Source organism: Suncus etruscus, chromosome 4 (assembly GCF_024139225.1).
Source record: "Suncus etruscus isolate mSunEtr1 chromosome 4, mSunEtr1.pri.cur, whole genome shotgun sequence".
Lineage (NCBI taxonomy): Eukaryota > Metazoa > Chordata > Mammalia > Eulipotyphla > Soricidae > Suncus > Suncus etruscus.
In genome coordinates, this window is record NC_064851.1 from 16,887,624 (window position 1) to 16,898,785 (window position 11,162).

Sequence of the window (11,162 nt, forward strand, 5' to 3'; positions counted from 1 at the left end):
CATTTGACACTCGGGGGTTACTCCTGGCTAAGCGCTCAGAAATTGCCCCTGGCTTGGGGGGACTATATGGGACGCTGGGGGATCGAACGGGGGTCCTTCCTTGGCTAGCGCTTGCAAAGCGCTTACCTCTAGGGCCACTTCGCTGGCCCCAAGACTCAAGTTTTAAAGCAGCCTTGACCTAGTGGCCTCTGCCAGCCCAGAATATCTCACCAATTCTTCTTTTTTTTTTTTTTTTTTTTTTTTGTTTTTGGGTCACACCCAGCAGCGCTCAGGGGTTCCTCCTGGCTCTACGCTCAGAAATCGATCCTGGGATTCGAACCAATGACCATCTGCATGAAAGACAAATGCCTTACCTCCATGCTATCTCTCCGGCCCTGTATATCCCACCAATTCTTGTGTGTGTGTGTGTGTGTGTGTGTGTGTGTGTGTGTGTGTGTGTGTGTGTGTGTGTGTGTGTGGTTTTTGGGTCACACCCGGCAGTGCTCAGGGGTTTTTCCTGGCTCCATGCTCAGAAATTGCTCCTTGCAGGCACGGGGGACCATATGGGATGTCGGGGGATTCAAACTGATGACCTTCTGCATGAAAGGTAAACGCCTTACCTCCATGCTATCTCTCCGGCCCCTATCCCACCAATTCTAATAGTCCCAATCAGAGCAATTCAGTGGTCCCTGTTCCAGCAGTGTTTGCTTTACTTGAGTAATAAATGAAGAAAGAGATTCTCCAGATTTACAGGGTCTCAAACTCAAGGCCTGCGAGTTGTTGAGGCCCTCCGTACAACATTTTGTGGCTCGCGGCCAGCCTTCAAATATGCGATTTTTATTCGTAATCGTGAATACTGCGTTATTTGAAGGCCGGCCGCAGGCCACAAAATGGAAGGAAGCAAATTCTCTAAGCTGGACATCACCAGATTAAATTAATTGTTAGCTTGCTTGTTGCTATTTCTTTTCTTAAAAAAAAAAATATTGTATTGTCGGGGGCCGGAGAGATAGCATGGAGGTAAAGCGTTTGTCTTTCACGCAGAAGGTCGGTGGTTCGAATCCCAGTGTCCCATATGGTCCCCCGAGCCTGCCAGGAGCGACTTCTGAGCATAGAGCCAGGAGTAACCCCTGAGCGCTGCCAGGTGTGACCCAAAAACCAAAAAATATATATATTGTATTGTCAATCAACTTGATTAATCATACTGTTCATGTTAGAGCTTCATACATACAGTGTTCCAACACCACGCATGCCAACAGAGTATTTGTTTCTCTCATTATTGTCTGGGGTTCCTCCCTCCAGAAACCTCTTCTCATTGCAGGAAGAGCTGCCCAGTGGCCTGGCACCTGCCTTGCATGTGTAAATTGATGAGTTCCATCTCAGAGGTTCCCTGGTGCTATGATAAGCAATTGCCAGAAGTGAATGAGCACCACCACAACAGCCGGAATGTGTGTGACTAGCACAATTAAAGAGTGTGAACTTGGGCATGCCACAGTTTGAGGTGAGACCCTGTGAAGCATCACAACTAAAGTCATAAGTGTCACTTGTTAATAAAAACAGCAGCACCAACAATAGAGGGAAGTGAATGATCGTTGCAGGGGGTAGGGCGCTTGCCTTGCACATGGCCAATTCAGTTTTGATCCCTGAGCCCTTTCAGGGAGATCCAGAGCAGAGTCAGAAGTGACTTCTGTGTGCAGAGCCAGGAGTAACCCCTGAATGCCGTCAAGTGTGGCCCAAAAACAAAAATTAAAAAACGAAAAGAAAGCCAACGCCATGAAGCTAGTTCCAGACTCCCTAGACATGAGCTCCATAAATCCAGTCATAAGTGTTATGAACATCATGGCTAATGATGCTGCTTTGCAAGGGTCATTCTGAACCTTTTACTGACCCTACATGAATGTTACTTCTGCTTTTTTGTGTTTACATTGGTATTCTTTGGCATGATTCACATCCTTGCTCAGTTGCATGAGGGAAAACCTCAGGAAACCTCTGGCTCATCACTGAACATGCTGGTTGAGGGTAGGTTAGTCCTCTCTGCTTCAAGGACCTACCCAGGCCCCCAATACTTTTGAAGAGGCTCCACCTCACCCTTTGTAAATACATTTAGGAGCCAAGAAGATAGCACTCAGATAGCTGAGTGACCCTGGTTCAATCCTTGGCACCACATACTGTACTGAGCACTGTTGGCTGTGGACTCCACATCTCCAAAATAATAATAATAATAATAATAATAACAATAATAATAATAAGTCCCTGTACTGCACGTCAAATACATATATATGTAACTATAAGGGGAATATCTAAAAATCTGTAAAAATGAAATTAAATCTGATCTTTATTAGATCAAGGTGCAAGGCAGGCACCCTACCGCTTGTGCCACCACTCTGGCCCCTAAAAAACATTTTTATGTATCTTGGGATTGGATTGGTGGATCAATGGGTTGTAATTTAATTTTTATGTGTATGTGTGAATTCTAGTGGTTATCATTTTTATGATGTTGAAGTCATTAAAAAAATTTTTTTTCAGGTTTGAAACATCTCCTGGGTTGTTGGAACTCTTCCAGGTGGAACGGCTGAGCTCATGGTGCTGGAAACTATGCTGGCCAAGCTGAGGCCTGCTGCCTACTTTCCTTACCAGACTGAGACAATTAATTGGGCCAGGAGGCGCCAGCAAGACCCTGAGCCCAGACCAACATGGGCACTAGAACATGTCTGGCAGCTCTGAGGTTTGAATCTTGGGTCATTGGAAAAAAGCAGAATGTTTATAGTCATTCTTTTTAGATCACCCCTATAACAAAATTAGAAAAATCTCAACAGATTCCAGGGAGCACATAACTGGCAGCTAGAGGTCCTCAGCTTCAAGGGTAGTGTCAAGTCACAGCTCTCTGGTCTGGTGTTCGAATTCAGTGCAGCCTATGTCTGCTTCCTTTCCTAGGTGTTTTCTTTCCATCCCTCCTGTCTGGTATCCACATGTCAGCCAATTTTTTTTTAAAGGGCTGGAAACTTTAGGAAACAGCTCGAAAGACAGAAATCTTGCATGCGAGAGGCCCATGATACCAGGAAGCTCAAGGATAGAATGCATATCTTTTTTTTGGGGGGGGGTACATCCGGCGGTGCTCAGGGGTTACTCCTGGCTGTCTGCTCAGAAACAGCTCCTGGCAGGCACGGGGGACCATATGGGACACCGGGATTCGAACCAACCACCTTAGGTCCTGGATCGGCTGCTTGCGAGCAAACGCCGCTGTGCTATCTCTCCGGGCCCTAGAATGCATATCTTGAATGTGTAAGATTCTAATTCTATCCCTGGCACCATTAAAAAAAACATTTTTATGTATCTTGGTGTTGGATTGATGGATCAATGGGCTGGAATTTATTTTTTGAGCGCAGAAGGCCTGAATTCAATATTTGACACCACCTGGTCTCCTAGCACTGACAGGAGTATCCCCAAGCAGCTGGAAGTAGCCTCTGAGAACCAACATTATGACCAAAAACTGGGAAAAAATATTTTAGAAGCCCCCTCCATAGTCTGTTTCACTCTCACAATTCTTCTTTCAAATAATTATTTTTCTTATTAAGACACTGTGAGTTACAAAGATATTCATAGTTGAGTTTTAGGCATGAGTTTTAGTTACGCTAACCCCACCACCAGGTTAACTTCATTCCATCACATAAAACTCTCTCTTTTTGGCCTTGGGGTCACAGAAGTAATTCAGAGATTACTTCTGACTCTGTTCAGACATCCCTCCTGGTGGAGTTTTGGGGACCATATGTAGTGCTAGTGATCTAATCCAGGTCAACCGCATGAAATCCAGAACCCTTTCCACTGTACTATCTTTCCAGCTCAACATATAAATCTCTTTTTTTTGGGGGGGGGGTCCACATTTAACAGTGATTAAGGCTTATTCCTGGCTCTGCTTTCAGGCATCACCCCTGGTAGTGTGCAAGGGGTTATATAAGATGACAGGAATAGAACTGAATTCAACTGCATGCAAGCCAAACACCCAATCTTCTGTACTATTGCTCCAGATTACTTAAAAATAATAAATAAATAAATAAATAAAACCTAAAACCTGGAGAGAATCACCAGGTACTTTGTTCCCTGACACCACATGATTTCCCCCCAGTACTTGCTACAGACATTTCCACCAATAGCCAGTGAAAATCCACACAGTACACCTTGAAAAGTAGGAAAATTGTTATATCATAGCAGAGCCAGTTGAACTATTTCAGAACAAGATTCAGAATTGGGTTCAGAACAAAGGCATGATCTCTGTTTCATAGAATATTTGACAAAGATTGGAGCGTTTGCAGGCTGCTGGCAGGAGAAATTCGAAAACATGTTATTTTTGCAAAGTAAGGTCTGATACACCTGAAGGAGATAAGCACATATGGAGAATATTCTCAGGTTACAGAGGTTACAAAGTGAGGCTAGGACCACCTCAACCACATCAAGGACATCCCAGGTGCTCTCCATGGATGCCTCCCAATTATGTCTCCCAATCTCAGCTGGCTCTGGGCATATCCTGCTCTCTGCTGTTAACTTACATGAAGTAAGCCTATTTGAAATGTAGACAGGAATCTATTTTCCTCATCAGCCTAAATATCATTCCGTAAACTAATGAAATCTAACAAGACTAGGGGCAGAGAGATAGCATGGAGGTAAGGCATTTCTCTTGCATGTAGAATGTCAGTAGTTCGAATCCTGGCACCCCATATGGTCCCTTGAGCCTGCCAGGAGCAATTTCTGAGCATAGAGCCAAGAGTAACCCCTGAGCACTGCCGTGTGTGACCCAAAATCCAAAAGAAAAAAAATCTAACAGGACTGTTGGAGTACTTCTTGTCTCCTGTATAACTTTGTACTCTCTCCTGCACCCTCCCCAGTTAATCTCTCTTACAGATTTGGCTATTATTCCCATTCATGCTTTGTGTATTGTTAATTTTTTAGTAGCTAGCACAATTCTGTGTATCCTTTTTGCTTTTGAGGTTTGACATTCTGTTTGCACAATATTTCACCCTCAGCCCGTTTGGATTAGTTCATGTATAACCCTGCTTCAGACTTGTTCAGTGGGGTTGAAAATATGGCATATGGGGTGATTTTACAACTGGCTCTTGAACAGCAACCGAGGGACCCAAGAAGATCCCAATAATGGTGAGTGATTTGACCCTCTGGTGGATCATCACCATGATGGTTCACTCAAGCTAGACTGAATGTGCTGTTTCTTTCACTGGAACATTGGTGCACATGGCCCCATGTTGTTCTGATCCATCTACCTGCATTTCTCACTCAAGGCTCAGGACTATATGTGCTAGACTCCCTAGAGATTCTCTCCATGCACAAGAGGGAAGGGGTGCCTTCCCATTGGTGATGAGTTCTCAATCTAAATACCAGAGGACTGAAACAATAGCACAAATATAGGCTGAAGCAATAGCACAGATGCAGGTTCAATTCTCAGTATTCCATATGATCCCCTGAACCTGCCAGGATTTTTGAATGCAAAGTCAGGAGTAACCCCTGAGTGCTGCCGGGTGTGGCTCAAAAACAAACAGGGCCCGGAGAGATAGCACAGCAGCATTTGCCTTGCAAGCAGCCGATCCAGGACCAAAGGTGGTTGGTTCGAATCCCGGTGTCCCATATGGTCCCTCGTGCCTGCCAGGAGCTATTTCTGAGCAGACAGCCAGGTGTGGCCCAAAAACCAAAACCAAACAAACAAAAGAATAAAGGCATTCCCAAGGTTGTAATTTATCATTTACTACTGGCACTAAACCGAAGAGACCCCATCTCCCAAGGATGATGAGCTAGCTACCTTCTCTGCAGACTCAGAGACTGAAAATGGCTAAACCAGACATACCCCTACATCCCAAGCCTGGAATCAGGTGGACAAGTCAGTGCTGGCAGTCCAAGTTCTGGACAGTGTCAAATGGTTCAATGTCCGGAATGGTTACAGATTTATCAACAGAAATGACACCAAAGAAGATGTCTTTGTTCACTGGACAGCTATTAAAAGAAACAATCCCAGGAAGTTTCTCTGTAGCATTGGAGATGGGGAGACTGTGGAATTTGATATCAAGAAAGGAGAGAGGAGTACAAAAGCTGTGAATGTATTTGGACCTGGAAGAGTGCCAGTGAAAGGTAACCAATATGCTCTCAATTGACATAGGCTCTCTGCGAACTCATCTCTGAGCCCCTCAGCTGCCCCACCATGGTAGCAGAGGTCCCCTCAGGTGGGACAGAAGCAGGGAGTGAAAAGGAGAGAGATAAAGACTCTGGGCAGCATCCCAGACACCAAGACACCAATGCCCGCCGCCTTTTTTCTACCAAAGGTGCTTTATTCCAGGATCTCAGCACCCCCCCCCCCCCCAGCCTACAGCAGATTATCCAGATCACTGATGGGGTAGAAGCCAAAGAGACAGTTCCATTGGAGGGGGATCAAGAGCAGGAAGATGAGCATGTCTTCCCATCCAGAATCTGGCCCAGGTACCTAAGGCCATCCTGTCCCAGGTGACCTCAGCAGCCTACCAAAAAAGGTGGAGATGAAGAAACTTAGCACAGCCAAAGTCCAACTCGGGAGAAGCTGCATTCAGAACCTCCTGCACCTAGGTCAACTCCAAAAAGTTAACTTTCTTCTAGGTTAATCTTTTGACCCTATTTGCATCAATCACTATGTTGCTGGTTAAACTGTGAGTTCTACCTGTATAGATCTTAATAGCTACTCTTTTGTTCTATGCCTCACTGCAAACGAATAGCTATGGATCCAATACTAGAGATTTAATATTAGTTTTCACAGTTCTGAGGAAATACATAATGCTGTTAGATTTTTTTGGAAGGGGGGCAACACTCAGTGATGCTCAGGGGTTACTCCTGGCTTGGGGACCATATGGGATGCAGGGGGATTGAACCAAGGTCTGTCTTGGACCAGCCATGTGCAAGGCAAACTCCCTACTGCTGCACTACCACTCCAGCCCCTGCTGTTAGATTTTTAATTGTTCTCCCTTATCCTGGTGACTGTTTCCCAATTGCTATGATGTTTGATTGTATATATCATTTAGCTACTTATTCTCAAATTAAGTGTATTTGCAAAAATATTCTAATTAAGCATGACTGTAAAAATGTCTTTATCTACAGAAGTCTATAAAAAGTAACTTGGAAGCTCTTGCAGTGCTAGATATAAGAATGTTTAGGAACTTGTTTTCAAATTAAGCATATATGCAGAAAGTTTTTAATGTTTATGTTCAGAAAAGTCTATGAAAAATTTGTGATGTATATAAGACAAGGATATGGAAAAAATTGATTGTTTTGAGAATGATGTATACACAATCTAACTTGTGATGCTCTTTTTTTTCTTGGCCACACCTGGCAGCGCTCAGGGGTTACTCCTGGTTCTGCACTCAGAAATTGCTCCTGGTAAGCTTGGGGGGATCATATGGGATGCTGAGAATTGAACCTGAGACCATTCCAGGTGGAAAGCATGCAAGGCAAACACCCTACCACTGTGCTATCTCTCCAGCCCCAAACCTATGTAACTGGCTTAAAATTTACTCACCACTTTACTTGATGTTAAAAGTTTTTTATCTGGGACCAGAGAAATAGCACAGCGGTAGGGCATTTGCCTTGCACTCAGTTGATACAGGATGAATGGTGGTTCAAATCCCGGCATCCCATATGATCCCCCTAGCCTGTCAGGAGCAATTTCTTTTGGAGGGTTTGGTTCACACTCGGCAGCATTAAGGGAGTACTCCTGGCTTTACACTCAGAAATCGCCCCCAGCAGGCTCAGGGGTGGGGGGGAACCATATGGGATGCTGGGATTTGAACAACCGTCCTTCTGTATGCAAGGCAAATGCCCTACCTCAGTGCTATCTCTCCAGCCCCTGGAGGGGCAATTTCTGAGTGCAGAGCCAAGAGTAACTCCTGAGCATTTCCAGGTGCGACCCAAAACAAAAATTAAAAAATGTTATTTTTCCTTTTTATTTCCCCAGCTTTTATTGTGCCTATGCAAAATAACAACCACTTTTTTTTTTTTTTTTTTTTTTTGGTTTTTGGGCCACACCCGGCGGTGCTCAGGGGTTACTCCTGGCTGTCTGCTCAGAAATAGCTCCTGGCAGGCACGGGGGACCATATGGGACACTGGGATTCGAACCAACCACCTTAGGTCCTGGATCGGCTACTTGCAAGGCAAACACCGCTGTGCTATCTCTCTGGGCCCAATAACAACCACTTTTATAAAAGTTTTATATAACTTTTTAAATAAAAGTTCTGATCTGGGTTTCCTGCCTCTTAAAGAGAACAATAGAATGCGACTTATATCCTCCTCTCAATATTTTGAACAAAAAAGTGGGAGTTGTTAGATTACAGCTTGTTTTACCCCAAACTAAGGTCACCATGGTTCCTTTGTATCTATTTGTTCACAACTTGGTTTTACCCCAAAACAGAGATTGTCCACATATAAATCTGGGCGGGACTGGCTCAGGATAGCTTGAGCTATCTGTCCTTACTCTGTCCTGACTTCCCCACCTGGGAGTGGTCTCCGTATTCAATATAAACGACAGTTCTTGCAGGCAGCTTGCTCCGATACAAGGTAGAAGATTGCCAGACTATATGTATTTCACCCTCAGCATGTTTTGGATTATTTTATACAGTGACTCTGCTTCAGACCGCACACCTGGGTTTGGAGATATGGGATGATTTTACATCAACTCACCTCACCCTAGTTTTCCATTAATAGCATCATTCACTATTTCAAGGAATGAGGACATCTAATTTAACACATCTAATTTATTAATGATTTTTTTTTTTGGTTTTTGGGTCACACCCAGCAGCACTCAGGGGTTACTCCTGGCTCTATGCTCAGAAATCACCCCTGGCAGGCTCAGGGGATGCCGGGATTTGAACCACCGGCCTTCTGCATGCAAGGCAAACACTTTACCTCCATGCTATTTCTCTGGCGCCAATTTTTTTTTTAAATGATGTTATAGAATATGCAGGAGCCAGAGATAGGTCAAGTTGCTTGCAAAGCATGTCATCAACCATGGTTCAAATCTGCACCACCAGAAGTTTTTCCTTTTTTTGGTGGGGGCATACCCATCGATTGTAAAGTATCTCTTCCCCCATTGCCTAAACTTCCTTTTGAGATGTTAATCTTACCTGGATGGTCAGACAGGCCCACACCTGGAATGGGCGGGTGATTTTGAATAAAGAATAAGCGAGTCTGTCTGGGGAGGTGACGGGATGACAGTCTAGAGGAAGCAGCAAGCGAGAAGCAAGAGCAGAGAGTGAGAGGGAGCAGAAAGCTTAGCAAAAAGTCATGTGAAGAAAAGCATGGGGCATACAGGACCTTGGAATAAAAGCAAGATGACTTTGATAAAACTTTGACTGCTTGTGCATTATTTCTTTGCCATTATTCCTGCATCTTCAGATACATCCAGCTGAGAAGCACGGTGCTTGGAGAGGCATCACACAACTCATGGGCTTTATACCCTATTTTTATATTTAAATCTACAGGCAATGATCAGGGCTCACTCCTGGCAAAGCTTGGGGAAGACATGTGGTATTAAGGATAGAACCAGAGTCAGCTATATGGAAGATAAATGCCCTACTACTGTACTATTGCTCCAGTTCCAGAGGTTATACCTGAACAGAGAAGGATTAGTTCCTACTGGGCACAATTTTATAGGGCTTACTCCCATCCCCTCCAAAATAAAGCTCTAATTAGGCTGGAGCAATAGCACAGCAGTAAGGGATTGTTCTTAGAGGTGCCAGGAGCCATGCAGTGATTTGAACCAGGGTCTGTGGGATATAAGGCCACATACTATTTCTCTAGCTCCTTGGCAATATCTTAAGAAATAGAGCTTCGGGCTGGAGTGGTGGCGCAAGTGGTAAGGCGGCTGCCTTGCCTGCGCTAGCCTAGGATGGATGGAGATTGGATCCTCCAGTGTCCCATATGTTCCCCCAAGCCAGGAGCGATTTCTGAGTGCATAGCCAGAAGTAACCCCTCAGCGTCACCAGGTGTGGCCCAAAAACCAAAACAAAAAAAAATAGAGCTTCCTTTCATAGATATCTAGGTATCTGGCCTGGTGAAATTAAAATCTATGTCCACACAAAAATTATAGTTAGGAGATAATACTAGGGTAAAGGCCTTGCATATGATCAACTTTGGTTCAATCCCTGGAATAATATGCTTTTCCAGACACTGTTGGGACTATCTCTTGAGTATTACCAGATGTAACTCAAACCTCTGTCTCCCCAAAGCAGCACAAACATGGGACTGGAGCAATAATTAAGTGGACAGGGAGAGGGAGTTTGCCTTGCATGCAGCTGGTCTGGGTTCAATCCCCAGCAATCCATATGGTCCCCTGAGTACCACCAGGAATAATCCCTGAGCATAGAGCAAGAAATAAGCCCTGAACAGAACCCCAAAATAGCACAAACATGTAGGCATTAGTCTGCATTAGTATACAATTAGTGCTTGTGCTTGTCTATGGTTCAGGAGATTGAACCTGGGAGATTGAACTCATAAATGAAATGTGCATTATAAGGCTAAGTCTTATCATTATTCTAGAGTGAATAATTCTCCAGCTCACAGCATTATTATATAGATATAATCTGGAAACAAAAAAAAAACTGAAGAAGAAGAAGAAGAAGAAGAAGAAGAAGAAGAAGAAGAAGAAGAAGAAGAAGAAGAAGAAGAAGAAGAAGAAGAAAAAAAAAGGTGCCGATAATCAGAATGTAGTGCTATATCAGAAGAAAGGGACACCACCAGTACATGTTGCAAGGTGTTGAACTAAGTGAGAGAAGTCAGACACGGGAAAACAAATTTTGGTGAAATTTCTAGGAAAGGGAATAACTGGAGCAATAGAAAGCAGCTCAGTGATTGCCTGAGGCTGATGGCAAAAGCAAGAATTAATTGAAAGAAGGAATGAGGCATCTTTTTAAGAATGGTGTCAATTCTAAAACTGGAACATTCCCACTGGTGTGGCCAGGCAGCTTCGTGCATTTGCTACATACAACAAATTTTAAAAATGCACTTACAATGCGTGGATATTATGGCACGGAAATTATACCTTCATAAAGGGACATGCCAAGATTTGGGAAAGTAGCACAGAGGTCAGGAGCACATGATTTGCAGGGACCAAAGCATGAGTTTGAGCCCCCACCCCAAGAACTACTTGGTATGGTTCTGGAGGTCACCAA

General features: G+C 44.1%; 1 pseudogene; it reads left to right on the top strand.

The window, feature by feature from the left end:
- Positions 1-6,520, top strand: part of LOC126006980 (Y-box-binding protein 2-like) — a 44,230-nt pseudogene extending 37,710 nt beyond the window's left edge.
- The last annotated feature ends 4,642 nt before the right edge of the window (positions 6,521-11,162 follow it).